Here is a 25,624-nt window from a genome sequence, read left to right as displayed (position 1 = left end):
GAGGAACATGTACTCCCTCCTTCCTTGAAAGAGTGTACTTTCAACTTTGTTGGAAAGTCAAACTTTTTTATGTTTGACCATATTTATACAATAATAGACCAACATTTATGCCATTAAATTAGTAGCATTAGATTCATGATAAAATATATTTTCATCATATACCTATTTGGTTTCATAAGCATTGACATATTTTTGTAAAAACTCGGTCAAACTTTGAGATAGTTTGACCTTCCAACAAAGTTGAAAGTACACTCTTTCAAGAACGGAGGGAGTATATGTTAGTAGGTTGTGCTAGGGGGCGGCCCATTGTTTTTTTCCTTTATGCGTTTCCGGTAGTTGTCGCTTAAGGATGCATTAGGGAGTGCGGCTAAACTTCGCTCGAAGCGAGAGAAGCGTGCATTCGCCTCAAGCGACTAGTTACTGGGCCGACCCAACGCTGGGAAGCACACTGCCTTTCTTTTCCTTTTCCTTTTTATTTTATTATTAACAATTCTGGAATGCGAAATAATATATTTAATATTTTAAAAGCGTTCATCATGCATTCATAAAATTCTTCGTACAGTCATAAAAGAATGTTCGCACAACTTCGAAAATAAATGTTGATAGCATTTAGAAAAAAAAATCTTGACATCCCAAAAAGAATGTTCACATACTTAGAAAAAAATCGGAACATTTGCCAGGTGGCCAAGACGTAGGCACCAAAATTATGCTTATTGGCATTTTAATTCTGGAAAATTCAAACGAAGCTCGAAAATCATAAAACTTAGCATGTTATCATGATATGAATCCTAGAGGATGTAATAAAAAATTGTTATTGTTTCACAAAAGTTGTCACGTATACTGCTTGAATAAAACCATCTCCGAGTAAGAAATTAGGTTCCGAGAAGGAATATACCATGCTTGCATGCGAAGAAATTGTTGTTTCCTCGGTTCACCTTGAAACTAGGCTTCAAGTGCGAATAACCCAAGTTTGGATGTGAAGCGGCCGCTGCTTTGCCGATTGGTTTTAAACTTTTTTGCACAATCATCACACACTATCATTTGTATTATATCAAAATTTAGCATTTTTTGGGGTCCGTTTGCTATATTAAAATCATAAAATGCATTTGTAGGTCTTTAAAGATATAACTCAAGTATGAACTAAAGTACATGCAATAATCGCTAGAAATGGGGCTGAAAAATCTTATTGGTGGTCTTTGGTTTATAGTTAATCCTTATATAAGGAAAGAAAAATAGTCCCAGGCACACGGTGGCCTTGGGCACCAACATGATACTTATTGTCATTTTAATTCTGGAAATTTTAAATGAAGCCCGAAAATCATAAAACCTAGCATGGTGTCATGATATGAACCCTAGAGGTTGTGATACAAATGTGTTAGTGTTTCGCAAAAAAATCATGTAAACTGCTTGCAAGCAAAATCATCTCCGAGTAAGAAATTAGGTCTAGAATGAACTGACCAGGTTTGCATGTGGAAGTGAGTGTTATTTGCTCGGTTGGCCTTGAGACTTTTTCTACATTCAACATATACCATTATATGTGACATGTTAAAATTTAGTATTTGTTGGGTATATTGTCTATATTTATGCTGTTAAGAGCATTTACCTTCGTTAACTGCAAATTAACACCAAAGGTGCCAAAGTATTACATGGAACTTCCAAAGATGCTCCTTTAATGTATGAAAAAAATTGGTACCATAACCTTAACGGTCTTGCTAAAACTCATTCAGCTGAGAATTCTTTTGGTCTCATTCACTTTTTCCACCGTAGGATCCAATCATGTCGCGTTTCATATTTGTCGAGGGGGAGAGCTTCGTAGCGAACAAGGCGCAGCCCATGTGTTGTTCGGCTCTCAGCCCGTTTCCTTTTTTTTGTCGCACCATTTTTCTTGTCTCCCGCTGGGCATGTGTGGGCTTGTGACGTTGGGCCCGTTCTATTTTTTCTTTTTGTCCTACACTATCTGGGTACACGGGAGATAATAAGGGAACAAGTGACGTTTTTTCTGCATTTCATTTTTTTTGCTGTTTTATTTTTGATCCATTATTCCTATTTAACTTTCTATTTTACCTTCCTTTTTCTATTTTTTTTGTTTTCATATTTTGGTTGGGAGAGAAAATGTAAAGATTTTCCTAAACTAATTTCGACTCAGATGAGATTGGGTTTTTAAATGTACTAGAGGATAAATTTTTAGACCTTTATTTTGTGTTCCCGTTTTTTTTCTCTCATTTATGTTTTCTTTTTTACGCTTATCATATTCTTATTTTAGATTCTAGAATCGAAGAGAGCGCGAATGGAAGTAGTGGTTCCATCGATTTTCTTTATCTCCTCTGATTGCATTACAAGGGGAGGAGTAGTGGTTCTAGATTTTCTTTTTCTGTTTTCCATTGATATTTTTGGGTTTTTGTTGTTGGTCTAATTTTTTGCAAGTTCATATTTTTACTCATGCTTCCCTTTCTTATTTTATTTTTTATTTTCTCATTTTGTCATTTTTCTTCTTCATCTATTCGAAAAGTTCTTCGGTTTCCTACTATCTGTAAGCAGCATGCATACAGCTGCAAGCATCACACCACACATGCAACAACAAGCCTGGCAAGATGCATGTAGTTGCAAGCATCACGCCTCAAGCACAACTGCAAGCATCACAACATGCACGCAACTGCAAGCATCGTCACACATGTGTAACTATGATAAATTCTTCTTTTGTCACTAGACATGTAACCACCGATTGCAACTCTATGGGCACAAAGACAATGCAACTGGGGTCGAGAGGGAGGTTGTCGGGGCGAGTGACATGTCCATCACTAGACATGCAACAGCAAGTGTTGTAACCCGACAATAACTGCATTTCCACAAAGAGACTGCAACCAACGTCGAGTGGGGTTTGTTAGGCCAGTTGCATGTCCATCACTAGACATGCAACTGCACGAGCACAAAATGACTACAACTTGGGATGAGTCGAGTGTTATCGGGGCCATTTGCATGTCCACCATTAGACATGCAACTTCAAGTGTTGTCACCCAACTTCAGCTGCACGAGCACAATACGACTACAAGTAGGGTAGGGAGGGGGGTCTTGGGCTAGTTCCATGTCCAAAACTACACATGAAATTGCAAGTGTTTGTAACCCGACTTAAATGGAAGTAGGAGGAGAGTTGTCGAGGACAGTTGCATGTCCACCACTAAACACACAACTGCAAGTGTTGTATCTCATCTGCAATTACACGGGCATAAAGCGACTGCAACTGGGGTTAGAAGGGAAGTTGTCAAGGCAAGTTGCTTTTTCCACCACTATACATGCAACTACAAGCATTGTAACCCTACTACAACTACACGGGCACCAAGCGGCAGCAATTGGGGTCGACGGTAGAGGTGTCGGGGCCGGTTGCATGTCCACCACAAGACATGGAACTGCAAGCATTGTAACCCTACTACAACTACACGGGCACCAAGCGGCTGCAATTGGGGTCGGCGATAGAGGTGTCGGGGGCTAGTTGCATGTCCACCACAAGACATGCAACTGCAAGCGTTGTAACCCGACTGCAACTTCAACTCATCACAGTCAAGCGCATTTGCAAGACATGATGTGACCGCAACCGGGGGTCGGGAGGAGAATTGTCGGCTGGCGAAGTCTTTTCATTTTAATTATTTTGTTGTGTTGCAATGGCCCCAACCCGAGTGCAATTGCAACTCATCACACCCAAGCGCAACTGCAAGATGTATAATGTGATCGCGACCGGGGGGGTCACGGGGAGGGTCATCCTTGCCGGTGAAGTTTTTCTCTCTTTAAAAAAATTATAGTAGGTGCAGTCAACCCAAACCCGATTGCAACTGCAACTCATCACACCCAAGAGAAATTGCAAGACATATAATGTGACCGCAACCGGGGGTCGGGGGGAGGGTTGTCGGTGCCGGCGAAGTCTTTCATTTTAGATTTTTATAGTTGCGGCCACCCCAACTCGAGTGCAACTGCAACTCATCACACGCAAGTTCAACTGCAAGACGTATAATGTGACCGCAACTAGGGGGTCGGAGGGAGGTTTCTCAGCGTCGGCGAAGTCTTTTCATGAATTTTTTTTGTAGATGCAACCGCCTCAACCTGTGCAATTGCAACTCGTCACACCCAAGCGCAACTGCAAGACGTATAATGTGGCCGCAACTGGGGGTCGGAAGGAGGTTTGTCAACGCCGACGAAGTCTTTGAAGGAAATATGCCCTAGAGGCAATAATAAAGTGGTTATTTATATTTCCTTATATCATGATAAATGTTTATTATTCATGCTAGAATTGTATTAACCGGAAACTTAGTACATGTGTGAATATATAGACAAACAGATTGTCACTAGTATGCCTCTACTTGACTAGCTCGTTGAATCAAAGATGGTTAAGTTTCCTAGCCATAGACATGAGTTGTCATTTGATTAACGGGATCACGTCATTAGAGAATGATGTGATTGACTTGACCCATTCTGTTAGCTTAGCACTTGATCGTTTAGTATGTTGCTATTGCTTTCTTCATGACTTATACATGTTGCTATGACTATGAGATTATGCAACTCCCGAATACCGAAGGAACACTTTGTGTGCTACCAAACGTCACAACATAACTGGGTGATTATAAAGGTGCTCTACATGTGTCTCTGATGGTACTTGTTGAGTTGGCATAAATCGAGATTAGGATTTGTCACTCCGATTGTCGGAGAGGTATCTCTGGGCCCTCTCGGTAATGCACATCACTATAAGCCTTGCAAGCAATGTAACTAATGAGTTAGTTACGGGATGATGCATTATGGAACGAGTAAAGACACTTGCCGGTAACGAGATTGAACTAGGTATTGAGATACCGACGATCTAATCTCGGGCAAGTAACATACCGATGACAAAGGGAACAATGTATGTTGTTATGCGGTTTGACCGATAAAGGTCTTCGTAGAATATGTAGGAGCCAATATGAGCATCTAGGTTCCGCTATTGGTTATTGACCGGAGACGTGTCTCGGTCATGTCTACATAGTTCTCGAACCCGTAGGGTTTGCACGCTTAACGTTCGGCGACGATCGGTATTATGAGTTTTGATGTACTGAATGTAGTTCAGAGTCGGATGAGATCGGGGACATGACGAGGAGTCTTGAAATCATCGAGACGTAAAGATCGATATATTGGACGACTATATTCGGACATCGGAAAGGTTCCGAGTGATTCGGGTATTTATCGGAGTACCGGAGAGTTACGGGAATTCGCCCGGGAGTATATATGCCTTATTGGGCTTTAGGGGAAAGAGAGAGAGGAGGCTGCGCGGCCCCAAGGCCTAGTCCGAATTTGACTAGGGAGAGGGGCGGCGCCCCCTCCTTCCTTCTCTTCTCTTTTCCTTTCCTTCTCTCCTACTCCTACTACATGGAAGGGGAGGAATCCTACTCCCGGTGGGAGTAGGACTCCCCAGGGTGCGCCATAGTAGAGGACAGGCCCTCCCCCTCCTCCACTCCTTTATATACATGGGAGGGGGCACCCCATGGACACAAGTTGATCATTGATCTCTCTTAGCCGTGTGCGGTGCCCCCTCCACCATAATCCACCTCAATCATATCGTAGCGGAGCTTAGGCGAAGCCCTGCGTCGGTAACTTCATCAACATCGTCATCACGCCGTCGTGCTGACGAAACTCTTCCTTGAGCTCTTCTGGATCGTAAGTTCGCGGGACGTCACCGAGCTGAACGTGTGCTGAACACGGAGGTGCCGTACGTTCGGTACTGAGGATCGGTCGATCATGAAAACGTACGACTACATCAACCGCGTTGTCATAACACTTCCGCTTTCGGTCTACGAGGGCACGTGGACACTCTCCCCTCTCGTTGCTATGCATCACCATGATCTTGCGTGTGCGTAGGATTTTTTTTGAAATTACTACGTTCCCCAACAGTGGTATCAGAGCCAGGTTTGTGCGTAGATGTTATATGCACGAGTAGAACACAAGTGAGTTGTGGACAATACAAGTCATACTGCTTACCAGCATGTCATACTTTGATTCAGCGGTATTGTTGGATGAAGCGGCCCGGACCGACATTACGTGTACGCTTACGCGAGACTGGTACTACCGACGTGCTTCGCACACAGGTGGCTGGTGGGTGTCAGTTTCTCCAACTTTAGTTGAATCGAGTGTGGCTACGCCCGGTCCTTGTTGAAGGTTAAAACAGCACTAACTTGACAAAATATCGTTGTGGTTTTGATACGTAGGTAAGAACAGTTTTTGCTTAGCTCGTAGCAGCCACGTAAAACTTGCAACAACAAAGTAGAGGACGTCTAACTTGTTTTTGCAGGACATGTTGTGATGTGATATGGTCAAGACGTGATGAGATATAAGTTGTTGTATAAGATGATCATGTTTTGTTGAAGTTATCGGCAACTGGCAGAAGCCTTATGGTTGTCTCTTTTTTGCATTTTATGCAAGCTCCAAATAATTGCTTTACTTTATCGCTATGCGATAGCAATAGTTGCAAGAGCAATAGTTGGCGAGACGACCATGTGACGACACATTGATATAGATCAAGATGATGGAGATCATGGTGTCATGCCGGTGACGATGGAAATCATAACGATGCTTTGGAGATGGAGATCAAAGGCACAAGATGATGATGGCAATATCATGTCACATATTTTGATTGCATGTGATGTTTATCTTTTATACATCTTATTTTGCTTAGTTCAACGGTAGCTTTATAAGATGATCCCTTACTAAAATTTCAAGGTACAAGTGTTCTCCCTGAGTATGCACCGTTGCCAAAGTTCATCGTGCCGAGACACCACGTGATGATCGGGTGTGATAAGCTCTACGTTCATATACAACGGGTGTAAGCCAGTTTTGCACACACACAAATACTCGGGTTAAACTTGACAAGCCTAGCATATGCAGATATGGCCTCGGAACACTGGAGACCAAAAGGTCGAACGTGAATCATATAGTAGATATGATCAACATAGTGATGTTCACCATTGAAAACTACTCCATCTCACGTGATGATCGGACATGGTTTAGTTGATTTGGATCGCGTGATCATTTAGATGACTCGAGGGATGTCTATCTAAGTGGGAGTTCTTAAGTAATATGATTAATTGAAATTTAATTTATCATGAACTTAGTCCTGGTGGTATTAGCATATCTATGTTGTAGATCAATAGCTCGCGATGTTGCTCCCCGTTTATTTTTTATATGTTCCTAGAGAAAACTAAGTTGAAAGATGTTAGTAGCAATGATGCGGATTGGATCCGTGATCTGAGGTTTATCCTCATTGCTGCATAGAAGAATTATGTCCTTGATGCACCGCTAGGTGACAGACCTATTACAGGAGCAGATGCAGACGTTATGAACGTTTGGCTAGCTCGATATGATGACTACTTGATAGTTTAGTGCACCATGCTTTTCGGCTTAGAACCGGGATTTCAAAGACGTTTTGAACGTCATGGAGCATATGAGATGTTCCAAGAGTTGAAGTTAATATTTCAGACTCATGCTCGTGTCGAGAGGTATGAGACCTCTCACAAGTACTTTGCCTACAAGATGGAGGAGAATAGCTCAACTGGTGAGCATGTGTTCAGAATGTCTGAGTACTACAATCGCTTGAATCAAGTGGGAGTTAATCTTCGAGATGAGATAGTGATTGACAAAGTTCTCTAGCCACTATCACCAAGTTACTATAACTTCGTGATGAACTATAATATGCAAGGGATAACGGAAACGATTCCCAAGCTCTTCGTGGTGCTAAAATCGATGGATGTAGAAATCAAGAAAGAGCATCAAGTGTTGATGGTTAACAAGACCACTAGTTTCAAGAAAAGGGAAAAGGGATAGAAGGGGAACTTCAAGAAGAACGGCAAGCAAGTTGCTGCTCAAGTGAAGAAGCCCAAGTCTAGACCTAAGCCTGAAACTGACTGCTTCTACTGCAAAGGGACTGGTCACTGGAAGCGGAACTGCCCCAAGTATTTGGCGGATAAGAAGGATGGCAAAGTGAATAAAAGTATATTTGATATACATGTTATTGATGTGTACTTTACTAGTGTTTATAGCAACCCCTCGGTATTTGATACTGGTTCAGTTGCTAAGAGTAGTAACTCGATACGGCAGTTGCAAAATAAACAGAGACTAGTTAAGGGTGAAGTGACGATGTGTGTTAGAAGTGGTTCCAAGATTGATGTGATCATCATCGCACACTCCCTATACTTTCGAAATTAGTGTTGAACCTAAATAAGTGTTATTTGGTGTTTGCGTTGAGCATGGATATGATTTGATCATGTTTATTGCAATAGGTTATTCATTTAAAGTCAGAGAATAATTGTTGTTCTGTTTACATGAATAAAACCTTCGATGGCACACCCAATGAAAATACTTTATTGGATCTCGATCGTAGTGACACACATATTCATAATATTGAAGCCAAAAGATGCAAAGTTAATAATGATAGTGCAACTTATTTGTGGCACTGCCGTTTAGTTCATATTGGTGTAAAGCGCATGAAGAAACTCCATGCTGATGGGCTTTTGGAATCACTTGATTATGAATCCTTGATGCTTGCGAACCATGCCTCATGGGCAAGATGACTAAAACTCCGTTCTCCGGAACAATGGAGCGAGCAACAGATTTGTTGGAAATCATACATACTGATGTATGTGGTCTAATGAATGATGAGGGTCGCGGTGGGTATCGTTATTTTCTCACCTTCACAGATGATTCTAGCACATATGGGTATATCTACTTGATTAAACATAAGTCTGAAACATTTGAAAAGTTTAAAGAATTTCAGAGTGAAGTGGAAAATCATCATAACAAGAAAATAAAGTTTTCTGCGATTTGATCGCGGAGATGAATATTTGAGCACAAGTTTGGCCTTCAATTAAAACAATGTGGAATAGTTTCACAAACTCATGCCACATGGAACACCAAAGCGTAATGGTGTGTCCGAACATCGTAACCGTACTTTATTAGATATGGTGCAATCTATGATGTCTCTTACCGATTTACCACTATCGTTTTGGGGTCATGCATTAGAGACAGCTGCATTCACATTAAAAAGGGCACCATATAAATCCGTTGAGACGACACCGTATGAACTGTGGTTTAGCAAGAAACCTAAGCTGTCATTTCTTAAAGTTTGGGGCGGCGATGCTTATGTGAAAAAGTTTCAACCTGATAAGCTCGAACCCAAATCGGAGAAGTGCATCTTCATAGGATACCCAAACGAAATTGTTGGGTACACCTTCTATCACAGATCCGAAGGCAAATTCGTTGCTGAGAATGGATCCTTTCTGGAGAAGGAGTTTCTCTCGAAAGAAGTGAGTGGGAGGAAAGTAGAACTTGATGAGGTAACTGTACCTGCTCCCTTATTGGAAAGTAGTTTATCACAGAAATCTGTTCCTGTGACTCCTACACCAATTTGTGAGGAAGCTAATGATGATGATCATGTAACTTCAGATCAAGTTACTACCGAACCTCGTAGGTCAACCAGAATAAGATCCGCACCAGAGTGATACGATAATCCTGTGCTGGAGGTCATGTTACTTGACCATGACGAACCTACGAACTATGAGAAAGCGATGATGAGCCCAGATTCCGCAAAATGGCTTGAGGCCATGAAATCTGAGATGGGATCCATGTATGAGAACAAAGTGTGGACTTTGGTTGACTTGCCCGATGATCGGCAAGCCATAGAAAATAAATGGATCTTTAAGAGGAAGACGGACGCTGATAGTAGTGTTACTATCTACAAAGGTAGACTTGTCGAAAAAGGTTTTTGACAAAGTTCAAGGTGTTGACTACGATGAGACTTTCTCACTCGTAGCGATGCTTAAGTCTGTCTGAGTCATGTTAGAAAAATTGCCACATTTTACGAAATTTGGCAAATGGATATCAAAACTACATTCCTTAATGGATTTCTTAAAGAAGAGTTGTATATGATGCAACCAAAAGTTTTTTTGTTGATCCTAAAGGTGCTAACAAAATGTGCAAGCTCCAGCGATCCATCCATGGACTGGTGCAAAGCATCTCAGAGTTGGAATATACGCTTTGATGAGTTGATCAAAGCATATAGTTTTATACAGACTTGCGATGAAGCCTGTATTTACAAGAAAGTGAGTGGGAGCACTACAGCATTTCTGATAAGTACATGTGAATGACATATTGTTGATCAGAAATAATGTAGAATTTTCTATAAAGCATAACGGAGTATTTGAAAGAAGTTTTTCAAAGAAAGACCTCGGTGAAGCTGCTTACATATTAAGCATCAAGATCTATAGAGATAGATCAAGACGCTTGGTAAGATTTTTCAGCAAGTAAAAACCTTGACAAGATTTTGAAGTAGTTCAAAATGGAACAGTCAAAGAAGGAGTTCTTGCCTGTGTTACAAGGTGTGAAGTTGAGTGAAGACTCAAAACCCGACCACGGCCGAAAATAGAAAGAGAATGAAAAGTCATTCCCTATGCCTCAGTCATAGGTTCTATAAAGTATGCTATGCTGTGTACCAGACCTATTGTATACCTCACCATAAGTTTGGCAAGAGGGTACAATAGTGATCTAGGAGTAGATCACCGAACAGCGGTCAAAATTATCCTTAGTGGAATAAGGATATATTTCTCGGTTATGGAGGTGATAAAGAGTTCGTCGTAAAGAGTTACGTCGATGCAAGCTTTTTACACCGATCCAGATGACTCTGTGTCTCAATCGGGATACATATTGAAAGTGGGAGCAATTAGCTAGAGTAGCTCCGTGCAGAGCATTGTAGACATAGAAATTTGCGAAATACTTACGGATCTGAATGTGGAAGACCCGTAGACTAAACTTCTCTCACAAGCAAAACATGATCACACCTTAGTACTCTTTGGGTGTAAATCACATGGCGATGTGAACTAGATTATAGAATCTGGTAAACCCTTTGAGTGTTGGTCACATGGCGATGTGAACTATTGGTGTTAAATCACATGACGATGTGAGCTAGATTATTGACTCTAGTGCAAGTGGGAGACTGAAGGAAATATGCCCTAGAGGCAATAATAAAGTGGTTATTTATATTTCCTTGTATCATGCTAAATGTTTATTATTCATTCTAGAATTGTATTAACCGGAAAATTAGTACATGTGTGAATATATAGACAAACAGATTGTCACTAGTATGCATCTACTTGACTAGCTCGTTGAATCAAAGATGGTTAAGTTTCCTAGCCATAGACATGAGTTGTCATTTGATTAATGGGATCACATCATTAGAGAATGATGTGATTGACTTGACCCATTCCGTTAGCTTAGCACTTGATCGTTTAGTATGTTGCTATTGCTTTCTTCATGACTTATACATGTTCCTATGACTATGAGATTATGCAACTCCCGAATACCGGAGGAACACTTTGTGTGCTACCAAACATCACAACGTAAGTGGGTGATTATAAAGGTGCTCTACAAGTGTCTACGATGGTACTTGTTGAGTTGGCATAAATCGAGATTAGGATTTGTCACTCCGATTGTCGGAGAGGTATCTCTGGGCCCTCTCGGTAATGCGCATCACTATAAGCCTTGCAAGCAATGTAATTAATGAGTTAGTTACGGGATGATGCATTACGGAACGAGTAGAGAGACTTGCCGGTAACGAGATTGAACTAGGTATTGAGATACCGACGATCGAATCTCGGGCAAGTAACATACCGATGACAAAGGGAACAACGTATGTTGTTATGCGGTTTGACCGATAAAGATCTTCGTAGAATATGTTGGAGCAAATATGAGCATCCAGGTTCCGCTATTGGTTATTGACCGGAGACATGTCTCGGTCATGTCTACATAGTTCTCGAACCCGTAGGGTTCGCACGCTTAACGTTCGGTGACGATCAGTATTATGAGTTTATGAGTTTTGATGTACCGAAGGTAGTTCAGAGTCCCGGATGAGATCCGGGACATGACGAGGAGTCTCGAAATGGTTGAGACATATAGATCGATATATTGTACGACTATATTCAGACATCGGAAAGGTTCCGAGTGATTCGGGTATTTATTGGAGTACCGGAGAGTTACGGGAATTCGCCGGGGAGTATATGGGCCTTATTGGGCTTTAGGGGAAAGAGAGAGAGGAGGCTGCGCGCCCCCCAAGGCCTAGTCCGAATTTGACTAGGGGGAGGGGCGGCGCCCCCTCCTTCCTTCTCTTCTCTTTTCCCTTTCCTTCTCTCCTACTCCTACTACATGGAAGGGGAGGAATCCTACTCCCGGTGGGAGTAGGACTCCCCAGGGCGCGCCATAGTAGAGGGCCGGCCCTCCCCCTCCTCCACTCCTTTATATATGGGGGAGGGGGCACCCCATAGACACAAGTTGATCATTGATCTCTCTTAGCCGTGTGCGGTGCCCCCCTCCACCATAATCCACCTTGGTCATATCGTAGCGGAGCTTAGGCGAAGCCCTGCGTCGGCAACTTCATCAACATCGTCATCACGCCATCGTGCTGACGAAACTCTCCCTCGAGCTCTACTGGATCGTGAGTTCGCGGGACGTCACCGAGTTGAACGTGTGCTGAACACGGAGGTGCCGTACGTTCGGTACTGAGGATCGGTCGATCGTGAAGACATACGTCTACATCAACCGCGTTGTCATAACGCTTCCGCATTCGGTCTACGAGGGTACGTGGACACACTCTCCCCTCTCGTTGCTATGCATCACCATGATCTTGCGTGTGCGTAGGAATTTTTTTGAAATTACTACGTTCCCCAACTGTCTTTTCATTTAATTTTTTGTTGTAGTAGTTGATATCGGCCCACCCCGAGCGCAACTACAAGACGTATAATGCGACCGCAACCGGGGGTCGGGGGAGGGTTGTTGGCACCGGCGAAGTCTTTTATTTTTAGTTTTTTTGTTGTAGTTGCAATCACCCAACCCGAGTGCAACTGCAACTCATCACAGCCAAGCGCAACTGCAAGCCGTATAATGTAACCGCGACCGGGGGTCGGGGGAGGGTTGTCGGTGCCGACGAATTTTTTTTGTTTTTTTAGTAGGTGCAGTCAACCCAAACCCGATTGCAACTGCAACTCATCACACCAAAGTGCAACTACAAGACGTATAATGTGATCGCAACCGGGGGCCGAGGGAGGGTTGTCGGTGCCGGCGAAATCTTTCATTTTATGTTTTTTATAGTTGCGACCGCCCCAACTCGAGTGCAACTGCAACTCATCACACGCAAGCGCAACTGCAAGACGTATAATGTGACTGCAACTGGGGATCGGAGGGATGTTTGTCAGCATTGGCGAAGTCTTTTCATTAATTTTTTTAGTAGTTGCAACTGCCTCAACCTGAGTGCAACTGCAAGTCGTCACACCCCAAGTGCAACTGCAAAACGTATAATGTGGCCGCAACCGCGGGTCAAGAGGAGGTTTGTCAGCGGTGGCGAAGTCTCCTCATTTAATTTTTTGTTATAGTAGTTGCAACCGCCCCACCCCGACCGCAACTGCAAGGCGTATAATATGACCGCAATCGGGGGTCGGGGGGTTGTCGGCGGCCACAAAGTTTTTCTCCTTTTCATATATTTTTGTTGTAGTTGTAGTCACCCCAACCTGCAAATGCAACTTTTTCCAAGTACATGGTGAATACATGGTGTCAAACTCTTTCAAATACTTGGTGCCTTTCTTGATACGTGACATTTTCTAAAAAATACATGATGAATATAATTATGAAATAAACTTTTTTATGTACTTGCATATTTCCGTATTTTTCACAGTATGGTTTTCCTTTTCCAGCTGTTTAACATTTCCTTTTTAGAAAACTTGTTTGGAAAAATTAATAATATGTGGCACAAAACCAGGTAGGACCCATGGTAGAGGCTCCTCCTAGCGATTGCTGTCGAGCAAAAAAACTAAAAACAACAACAGGAAAACGCTCACAAAACCAAGGTACGGGCTTAGCTGCTCCATGTTTCTAGGCTCCCTCATCAACGTCAAACAATGAAGAACTTTTGTCGTTGTACACGGGCCCAAGAAAAAAACTAAAATAGGCTCACAAGTCACAAACCACAGACAACCGCTCAGACAAACAAACTAAAATAGCCCACACGAAGGCACGATGATCAGCCCGCCAACATTGGCCCATTGAACAAACAAACTCTGGTTCGGCCTAAAACAAAAACGACCTGGAACAACAAACGGTGATGTCATCTATACGTCACCTGAATGAGACCAATTTAAATATCATCTAGATGAGTTCTAGGCGCTCCCTAACCTTAAACAAAAAATACTAAACTCCTAACATTACAAAAAATGACAAAATAAATAAATACTAGCAGTGGACACGAAAAAATGTCTGCCATTAGTATTTGCCACCCATCGATAAGCTATCCCCAACTTTCTAGGGGACACACACATATTCTTCCCGCCAGAGTATGCCCACCACTGATAATTTTGACCCACAACTAGTCTGGGTTGATGCAAAATATCAGCGGCGGAGATAACTGTTGCGCCGAGCCCTGCTAAACAGCCAGATTACCAATGGCAGATGCAAATGTGTACCCGCCACAAGTAAGGGTCCACCTATAAGCAGATCCGAGTAGTGTATGCCTTCACACCCACAAGCGGGCTTCCGATCTTTGTTGGCTCGGCGAAACACTCATGCGTCCGACATCACAACTACCACCACACCTTTGGTCTCCTTCCTCTTCCCCATCTGATGGCCTTGTCGACGGAAACAGGAGTGGGGACCTGTCCGTCTAATTTTTTCGGTTAGGCTTTTTTACTTCTCTGGCGACATCGATGAGGTCGTGGCAACGATGCCGTGTTGGAGTAAGGTCTCTCTGGCCTTTCCCTACCTTGACGACGTCTGATCTTCCGCTGAGAAAGAGCCTATGAAAGTTTGTGTCCCCGGATCTGTTGGATCCCTTCAGATCTTGGCAGTTTGTGTGTCTTCCAAGGAGTGAAGGAAATATGCCCTAGAGGCAATAATAAAGTTGTTATTTATATTTCCTTATATCATGATAAATGTTTATTATTCATGCTAGAATTGTATTAACCAGAAACTTAGTACATGTGTGAATACATAGACAAACAGAGTGTCGCTAGTATGCCTCTACTTTACTAGCTCGTTGAATCAAAGATGGTTAAGTTTCCTAGCCATAGACATGAGTTGTCATTTGATTAACGGGATCACATCATTAGAGAATGATGTGATTGACTTGACCCATTCCGTTACCTTAGCACTTGATCGTTTAATATATTGCTATTGCTTTCTTCATGACTTATACATGTTCCTATGACTATGAGATTATGCAACTCCCGAATACCGGAGGAACACTTTGTGTGCTACCAAACGTCACAACGTAACTGGGTGATTATAAAGGTGCTCTACAGGTGTCTCCGATGGTACTTGTTGAGTTGGCATAGATCAAGATTAGGATTTGTCACTCCGATTGTCGGAGAGGTATCTCTGGGCCCTCTCGGTAATGCACATCACTATAAGCCTTGCAAGCAATGCAACTAATGAGTTAGTTGCGGGATGATGCATTATAGAACGAGTAAAGAGACTTGCCGGTAACGAGATTGAGCTAGGTATTGAGATACCGACGATCGAATCTCGAGCAAGTAACATACCGATGACAAAGGGAACAACGTATGTTGTTATGCGGTTTGACCGATAAAGATCTTCGTAGAATATGTAGGAACCAATATGAGCATCCAGGTTCCGCTATTGGTTATTGACTGGAGACGTGTCTCGGTCATGTCTACATAGTTCTCGAACCCGTAGGGTCCGGACGCTTAAAGTTCTGTGACGATCGGTATTATGAGTTTTTGTGTTTTGATGTACCGAAGGTAGTTCGGAGTCCCGGATATGATCATGGACATGACGAGGAGTCTCGAAATGGTCGAGACGTAAAGATCGATATATTGGATGACTATGTTCGGACACCGGAAGTGTTTCGGGAGGTTTTGGGCATATACCGGAGTATCGGGGGATTACCGGAACCCCCAAGGGAGTATGTTGGGCCTAATGGGCCCTGGTGGGAGAAGAGGAGGGGCGGCCAGGGCAGCCGCGCGCCCCTCCCCCTCTAGTCCAAATTGGACAAGGAGAGGGCGGCGCCCCCCTTTTTCCTTCTCTTCCTCTCTCCCTTCCTTCCCTTCTCCTACTCCTACTAGGAAAGGAGGAGTCCTACTCCCGGTGGGAGTAGGACTCCCCCCTTGGCGCGCCCTCCTCCTGGCCGGCCGCCTCCCCCCTAGCTCCTTTATATACGGGGGCAGGGGGGCACCCCAAGGCACAACAATTGATGATTGATCTCTTAGCCGTGTGCGGTGCCCCCCTCCACCATAATCCACCTCGGTAATATCGTAGCGGTGCTTAGGCGAAGCCCTACGTCGGTAGCATCATCATCACCGTCACCACGCCGTCGTGTTGACGAAGCTCTTCCCGGAAGCTCTACTGGATCGTGAGTTCGCGGGACGTCACTGAGTTGAACGTGCGCTGAACGCGGAGGTGCCATACGTTTGGTGCTGAGGATCGGTCGATCGTGAAGACGTACGACTACATCAACCACGTTGTTATAACGCTTCCGCTTACGGTCTACGAGGGTACATAGACGACACTCTCCCCTCTCGTTGCTATGCATCACCATGATCTTGGGTGTGCGTAGGATTTTTTTGAAATTACTACGTTCCCCAACAGTGGCATCCGAGCCAGGTTTATGCGTAGATGTTATATGCACGAGTAGAACACAAGTGAGTTGTGGGCGATACAAGTCATACTGCTTACCAGCATGTCATACTTTGGTTCGGCGGTATTGTTGGATGAAGCGGCCCGGACCGACATTATGCGTACGCTTACGCGAGACCGGTTCTACCGACGTGCTTTGCACACAGGTGGCTGGCGGGTGTCAGTTTCTCCAACTTTAGTTGAACCGAGTGTGGCTACGCCCGGTCCTTGTGAAGGTTAAAACATCAATAACTTGACGAAATATCGTTGTGGTTTTGATGCGTAGGTAAGAACGGTTCTTGCTCAGCCCATAGCAGCCACGTAAAACTTGCAACAACAAAGTAGAGGAGGTCTAACTTGTTTTTGCAGGGCATGTTGTGATGTGATATGGTCAAGGCATGATGCTATATTTATTGTATGAGATGATCATGTTTTGTAACGGAGTTATCGGCAACTGGCAGGATCCATATGGTTGTCGCTTTATTGTATGCAATGCAATCGCCCAGTAATTGCTTTACTTTATCTCTAAGCGGTAGCGATAGTCGTAGAAGCAATAGTTGGCAAGACGACAACGATGCTACGATGGAGATCAAGGTGTCGCGCCGGTGACGATGGTGATCATGACGGTGCTTTGGAGATGGAGATCAAAGGCACAAGATGATGATGGCCATATCATATCACTTATATTGATTGCATGTGATGTTTATCCTTTATGCATCTTATTCTGCTTTGTTTGACGGTAGCATTATAAGATGATCTCTCACTAAATTTCAAGGTAAAAGTGTTCTCCCTGAGTATGCACTGTTGCCAAAGTTCGTCGTGCCGAGACACCACGTGATGATCGGGTGTGATAAGCTCAACGTTCATCTACAACGGGTGTAAGACAGTTTTGCACACGCAGAATACTCGGGTTAAACTTGACGAGCCTAGCATATGCAGATATGGCCTCGGAACACTGGAGACCGAAAGGTCGAGCGTGAATCATATAGAAGATATGATTAACATAGTGATGTTCACCATTGAAAACTACTCCATCTCACGTGATGATCGGACAGGGTTTAGTTGATATGGATCACGTGATCACTTAGATGATTAGAGGGATGTCTATCTAAGTGGGAGTTCTTAAGTAATATGATTAATTGAACTTTAATTTATCATGAACTTAGTCCTGGTAGTATTAGCATATCTATGTTGTAGATCAATTGCTCGCGATGTTGCTCCCCGTTTATTTTTATATGTTCCTAGAGAAAACTAAGTTGAAAGATGTTAGTAGCAATGATGCGGATTGGATCCGTGATCTGAGGATTATCCTCATTGCTGCATAGAAGAATTATGTCCTTGATGCACCGCTAGGTGACAGGCCGATTGCAGGAGCAGATTCAGACGTTATGAACGTTTGGCAAGCTCGATATGATGACTACTTAATAGTTTAGTGCACCATGCTTTATGGCTTGAATCGGGGCTTCAAAGACGTTTTTGAAACGCCACGGAGCATATGAGATGTTCCAAGAGTTGAAATTAGTATTTCAGACTAATGCCCATGTCGAAAGGTATGAGACCTTAGACAAGCACTCTGCCTACAAGATGGAGGAGAATTGCTCAGCTAGTGAGCATGTGCTCAGAATGTCTGAGTACTACAATCACTTGAATCAAGTGGGAGTTAATCTTCCAGATAAGATAGTGATTGACAGAGTTCTCTAGTCACTATCACCAAGTTACTAGAACTTCGTGATGAACTATAATATGCAAGGGATAACGGAAACGATTCCCAAGCTCTTCGTGATGCAGAAATCAACGAAGGTAGAAATCAAGAAAAAACATCAAGTGTTGATGGTTGACAAGACCACTAGTTTCAAGAAAATGGGTAAAGGGAAGAAGGGGAACTTCAAGAAGAATGGCAAGCAAGTTGCTGCTCAAGTGAAGAAGCCCAAGTCTGGACCTAATCCGGAGACTGAGTGCTTCAACTGCAATGGAAATGGTCACTGGAAGTGGAACTACCCTAGATACTTGGCGGATAAGAAGGATGGCAAAGTGAACAAAGGTATATTTGATATACATGTTATTGATGTGTACTTTACTAGTGTTTATAGCAACCCCTCGGTATTTAATACTGGTTCAGTTGCTAAGAGTAGTAACTCGAAACGGGAGTTGCAGAATGAACAGAGACTAGTTAAGGGTGAAGTGACGATGTGTGTTGGAAGTGGTTCCAAGATTGATATGATCATCATCGCACACTCCCTATACTTTCGGGATTAGTGTTAAACCTAAATAAATGTTATTTGGTGTCTGCGTTGAGCATAAATATGATTTGATCATGTTTATTGCAATATGGCTATTCATTTAAAGTCAGAGAATAATTGTTGTTCTGTTTACATGAATATAAAACCTTCGATGGTCATGCACCCTTGAAGAGTGGTCTATTTGTATTGAATCTCGATAGTAGTGATACACATATTCATAATGTTGAAGTCAAAAGATGCAGAGTTGATAATGATAGTGCAACTTATTTGTGGCACTGCCGTTTGGGTCATATTAGTGTAAAGCGCATGAAGAAACTCCATGCTGATGGACTTCTGGAATCACTTGACTATGAATCACTTGGTACTTGCGAACCATGCCTCATGGGCAAGATGACTAAAACACCGTTCTCCGGAACAATGGAGCGAGCAACAGATTTATTGGAAATCATACATACTGATGTATTTGGTCCGATGAATATTGAGGCTCGTAGCGGGTATCATTATTTTCTCACCTTCACAGATGATTTGAGCAGATATGGATATATCTACTTAATGAAACATAAGTCTGAAAACATTTGAAAAGTTCAAAGAATTTCAGAGTGAAGTGGAAAATCATCGTAACAAGAAAATAAAGTTTCTACGATCTGATCGTGGAGGAGAATATTTGAGTTACGAGTTTGGTCTTCAATTAAAACAATGTGGAATAGTTTCACAAACTCATGCCACCTGGAACACCACAGCATAATGGTGTGTCTGAACGTCATAACCGTAATTTATTGGATATAGTGCAATCTATGATGTCTCTTACCGATTTACCACTATCGTTTTGGGGTTATACATTAGAGACAGCTGTATTCACGTTAAATAGGGCACCATCTAAATCCGTTGAGACGACACCGTATGAACTGTGGTTTAGCAAGAAACCTAAGCTGTCGTTTCTTAAAGTTTGGGGTTGCGATGCTTATGTGAAAAGGTTTCATCTTGATAAGCTCAAACCCAAGTCGGAGAAGTGCGTCTTCATAGGATACCCGAAAGTAACTGTTGGGTACACCTTATATCCCAGATCCGAAGGCAAGATATTCGTTGCTAAGAGTGGATCCTTTCTAGAGAAGGAGTTTTCTCTCGAAAGAAGTGAGTGGGAGGAAAGTAGAACTTGATGAGGTAACTGTACTGATAACCCACAAGTATAGGGGATCGCAACAGTTTTCGAGGGTAGAGTATTCAACCCAAATTTATTGATTCGACACAAGGGGAGCCAAAGAATATTCTCAAGTATTAGCAGTTGAGTTGTCAATTCAACCACACCTGGATAACTTAATATCTGCAGCAAAGTATTTAGTAGCAAAATAATATGGAAGTAACGGTAACGGTAGCAGAAGTAATATTTTTGGGTTTTATAGTGATTGTAACAGTAGCAACGGAAAAGTAAATAAGCGGAGAACAATATGTGAAAAGCTCGTAGGCATTGGATCGGTGATGGAGAATTATGCCGGATGCGGTTCATCATGTAACAGTCATAACATAGGGTGACACAGAACTAGCTCCAATTCATCAATGTAATGTAGGCATGTATTCCGAATATAGTCATACATGCTTATGGAAAAGAACTTGCATGACATCTTTTGTCCTACCCTCCCGTGGCAGCAGGGTCCCAATGGAAACTAAGGGATATTAAGGCCTCCTTTTAATAGAGTACCGGACCAAAGCATTAACACATAGTGAAAACATGAACTCCTCAAACTATGGTCATCACCGGGAGTGGTCCCGATTATTGTCACTGCGGGGTCCGGATCATAACACATAGTAGGTGACTATAGACTTGCAAGATAGGATCAAGAACTTACATATATTCATGAAAACATAATAGGTTCAGATCTGAAATCATGGCACTCGGGCCCTAGTGACAAGCATTGAGCATAGCAAAGTCATAGCAACATCAATCTCAGAATATAGTGGATACTAGGGATCAAACCCTAACAAAACTAACTCGATTACATGATAAATCTCATCCAACCCATCACCGTCCAGCAAGCCTACGATGGAATTACTCACGCACGGCGGTGAGCATCATGAAATTGGTGATGGAGGATGGTTGATGATGACGATGGCGACGGATTCCCCTCTCCGGAGCCCCGAACAGACTCCAGATTAGCCCTCCCGAGAGGTTTTAGGGCTTGGCGGCGGCTCCGTATCGTAAAACGCGATTAATCCTTCTCTCTGATTTTTTTTTCTCCCCGAACACAAATATATGGAGTTGGAGTTGAGGTCGGTGGAGCAACAAGGGGCCCACGAGGAAGGGGGCGCGCCCCCCACCCTCGTGGATAGGTGGTGGCCCCCTGGCCTTGATTCTTTCGCCAATATTTTTAATATTTTCCAAAAATAAGTTCCGTGGAGTTTCAGGTCATTCCGAGAACTTTTGTTTCTGCACATAAATAACACCATGACAATTCTGCTGAAAACAGCGTTAGTCCGGGTTAGTTCCATTCAAATCATGCAAGTTAGAGTCCAAAACAAGGGCAAAAGTGTTTGGAAAAGTAGATACGACGGAGACGTATCAACTCCCCCAAGCTTACACCTTTGCTTGTCCTCAAGCAATTCAGTTGACAAACTAAAAGTGATAAAGAAAAACTTTTACAAACTCTGTTTGCTCTTGTTGCTGTAAATATGTAAAGCCAGCATTCAAGTTTTCAGCAAAGATTATGAACTAACCACATTCACAATAACACTTAGGTCTCATGTTTACTCATATCAATGGCATAATCAACTAGCGAGCAATAATAATAAATCTCGGATGACAACACTTTCTCAAAACAATCATAATATGACATAACAAGATGGTATCTCGCTAGCCCTTTCTGAGACCGAAAAACATAAATGCAGAGCACCTTCAAAGATCAAGGACTGACTAGACATTGTAATTCATGGTAAAAGAGATCCAATCATAGTCATACCCAATATAAATTAATAGTAATGGATGCAAATGATAGCGGTGCTCTCCAGCTGGTGTTTTTTAATAAGAGGGTGATGACTCAACATAAAAGTAAATAGATAGGCCCTTCGCAGAGGGAAGCATGGATTTGTAGAGGTGCCAGAGCTCGATTTTAAAGCAGAGTTAAATAATATTTTGAGCGGCATACTATCATTGTCAACATAACAACCAAGAGATGGCGATATCTTCCATGCTACACACATTATAGGCGGTTCCCAAACAGAATGGTAAAGTTTATACACCCCCTCCACCAACTAGCATCAATCCATGGCTTGCTCGAAACAACGAGTGCCTCCAACTAACAATAGTCCCGGGGGAGTTTTGTTTGCAATTATTTTGATTTGGTTTGCATAAAGCATGGGACTGGGCATCCCGGTGACCAGCCATTTTCTCGTGAGTGAGGAGCGGAGTCCACTCCTCTTGAGAATAACCCGCCTAACATGGAAGATACAGACATCCCTAGTTGATACATGAGCTATTCGAGCATACAAAACAAAATTTCATTTGAAGGTTTGGAGTTTGGCACATACAAAATTACTTGGAACGGTAGGTAGATACCGCATATAGGAAGTATAGTGGACTCATATGGCCTAACTTTGGGGTTTAAGGCATTGGATGCACAAGCAGTATTCCCGCTTAGTACAAGTGAAGGCTAGAAAAAGACTGGGAAGCGACTAACTAGAGAGCGACAACAGTCATGAACATGCATTAAAATTAATAAGCATTGAGGTCCAGCAAGAGTAGGATATAATCCACCATGAACATAAATATCATGAAGGCTATGTTGATTTGTTTCCCACATCACAACCATTTTAATAGCATGTTGGCACGCAAGGTAAACCATTATAAGCTCCTAGCTAATTAAGCATGGCATAAGCAACTATAATCTCTAATTGTCATTGCAAACATGTTTATTCATAATAGGCTGAATCAGGAACGATGAACTAATCATATTTACAAAAACAAGAGAGGTCGAGTTCATACCAGCTTCTCTCATCTCAATCAGTCCATCATATATCGTCATAATTGCCTTTCACTTGCACGACCGAACGATGTGAATAATAATAATAGTGCACATGCATTGGACTAAGCTGAAATCTGCGAACATTCAATAAACAGGAGAAGACAAGGCAATATGGGCTCTTGGTTAAATCAACAATAATGCATATAAGAGCCACTTCAACAATTTAATTATGGTCTTCTCCTATCGACCCCAAAGGAAAGAAAAGAAATAAAAACTATTTACACGGGAAAGCTCCCAACAAGCAAAAGAAGAACATGAAATATTTTTGGGTTTTCTTTTAATTATTACTGCTACAGCAAGAAAATAAACTAGCTAAAAGTTACAACTAATTTTTTTGGTTTTCTTAAGGTTTTTCAAACACACAAGAAGAAAGCAGGAAAAGAAAATAAACTAGCATGGACATTACAGTAAAAGAGTATGAGCACCGACAACTAGCAATGAGTGTGTGGACATGAATGTAATGTCGGTGAGAAATACTTACTCCCCCAAGCTTAGGCTTTTGGACTAAGTTGGTCTATTGCCACGGATGGCTTGGCGGATATCCATAGTTGTAGTTGGGGTCATACTGAGAAGAGGAGGACTCCGATTGCCACTGGTTGGCAATCATCTCCGGATCCCACTGGTAATTAGACTGTTGTGGAGGATCAAATTGTGGTTCTGACTCTGGCTCTGTGGCTGATGTAGGGTTCCAGTAGGCGTGAATGGCCGCCGGCGGAACGAGATACTGGCCTACAGATAAATCAAAGAAGGAAGGAGCAGGCAAGGTAATAGTCTCAGGATGATGTTTATCAAAGAACAATTTGCATTTAAGCTCCCCTTCCCTATTCTTTACAATAAAATCATGCGCTACCATGCTCTTATAATCTAAATAAACAGTGGGCAGCAATTTTTCTTCTTTTTCATAGTGCCTAATAGGTATGTTCTAATATGCAGCAAGGCGTGAAGCATAAACACCTCCAAAGATGGGGCCCTTTGTACGGTTTAGACTTAACCGTTTGGCAATAATACCGCCCACACTAATAGAGTCATCACGGAATAAGCCATGGAACAAAATAATAATATCAGGAACACTAAGGTTTCCACAGTTTCCGCGACCAATTAAGCAACGACTAGCAAATATTGCAAAGTAGCGTAAAACAGGAAAATGTATGCTAGTGATTCTTGCATCGGAAACCTTCCTAGTTTCCCCTACAGTAATAGTGTCAATAAACCCGTCCACATCTTTACGATATGGTTCCTCTAAACTACCCTCGAAAGGTATTTTGCAAACCCTGCAAAATTCATCTAGTGACATCTTCTTAACCACATCATATAAATGAAACTCTACTGAAGGAGGTGATTCCTTAGGATAATAGTAGAAGTTTTCCACAAAAGTATTGGTGAGTAAGAGATACTGTTCGCGTTGGTGGCGGAGGATGTCGGTGAGGCCTGCATTCTCAGCCAATTCATAAAAATCATCATAAATCCCAGCTGCTCTCAAGAAATCATTGGAAGGCCATTCACACGGCCGAACCTCCGTGGTGCGAGGCAGATTATATTTGGGCCTCTCTGCTTCCTCACTTTGCTTTTCCTTCGAGCTTAGGCTCGATGAGCCCCTCAAAAATCTCTTCATTATTTTCAGAAAAATATGAAATTTTTAGTAACTTCAAACAAAAATGAACCAAGCTCAACAAAATGGATAGCAACTACTCCTACAAGTGCCTAGAGACTATATCAGGCATTAGAACTACTTGGAACCATATAAAATTGACATGCAAGCTCAAGAACATGGTCACCTAGGCAGCACAAATTTGCAATGAATAAAGCACTAGAACAAAAACTAATTGGACCAATGGAGGAGTCACATACCAAGGAACAATCTCCCAAAGCAGTTTTGTGAGAGGTGCTTTGAGCAAGGAGATAGAAAATCGCAGCAAAATGAGCTAGAACTCGTGCTTGAGCTGGATGGTGATTTTTTTGGGAGGAAGAAGAAGTGTGTGGGTGCAGGAATAAGTGGAGGGGAGCCACCGTGGGCCCACGAGGCAGGGGGCGCGCCTTGTAGGGGTGGGCGTGCCCTGGACCCTCGTGGCCAGGTGCTTGCTCCCCTGCTATGTTCTCAGTGCCAAATATTCTCAAATATTCCAGAAAAAATCATATTAAATTGGCAGGGCATTTGGAGAACTTTTATTTTTGGGGTATTTTTATATTGCACGGATAATTCAGAAAACAGACAAAAAAATACTATTTTTACTTTATTTCAACTAAATAACAGAAAGTAAAAGGAGGGTACACAAGGTTGTGCTTTCTAACTTCATCCATCTCATGCTCATCAAAAGGAATCCACTAACAAGGTTGATCAGGTCTTGTTAACAAACTCATTCCGAATCGCATGAAACCGGAGAAATTTCGAATAACACTATGTTACCTCAACGGGGATATGCACATCCCCAATAATAAGAATATCATATTTCTTCTTGACGGTAGGAAGAGGAAATTCAAAACCTCCAAAAATAATTGATGGAATTTTTCCAATAGAATTGATATTGTGGACTTGAGGTTGTTTCCTCGGAAAGTGTACCGTATGCTCATTACCATTAACATGAAAAGTGACATTGCCTTTGTTGCAATCAATAACAGCCCCTGTAGTATTCAAAAAGGGCCTTCCAAAAATAATAGACATACTATCGTCCTCGGGAATATCAAGAATAACAAAGTCCG

This window comes from Triticum aestivum, chromosome 5D (genome assembly GCF_018294505.1).
Source record: "Triticum aestivum cultivar Chinese Spring chromosome 5D, IWGSC CS RefSeq v2.1, whole genome shotgun sequence".
NCBI lineage: Eukaryota > Viridiplantae > Streptophyta > Magnoliopsida > Poales > Poaceae > Triticum > Triticum aestivum.
The sequence above is the reverse complement of the archived record's forward strand: the minus strand, read 5'-3'. Positions refer to the sequence as shown.